The following is a 209-nucleotide window of genomic DNA, read 5'->3' on the forward strand; positions in this document are numbered from 1 at the left end:
CAGTCTCTCTTCACAGGAGAGATGTTCAAGTCCCTTGATCATCCTCGTAGCTCTCCGTTGGACTCTCTCCAGTAGGTCCCTGTCTCTCTTGAACCAGGGAGCCCAAAACTGGACACAGTATTCCAGGTGTGGTCTCACCAGGGCAGAGTAGAGGAGGAGGAGAACTTCCCTTGATCTACTGGACACACTTTTCTTAGTGCACCCCAGGA

This window comes from Apaloderma vittatum, unplaced genomic scaffold, assembly GCF_000703405.1.
Source record: "Apaloderma vittatum isolate BGI_N311 unplaced genomic scaffold, ASM70340v1 scaffold14229, whole genome shotgun sequence".
Taxonomy (NCBI): Eukaryota; Metazoa; Chordata; class Aves; order Trogoniformes; family Trogonidae; genus Apaloderma; species Apaloderma vittatum.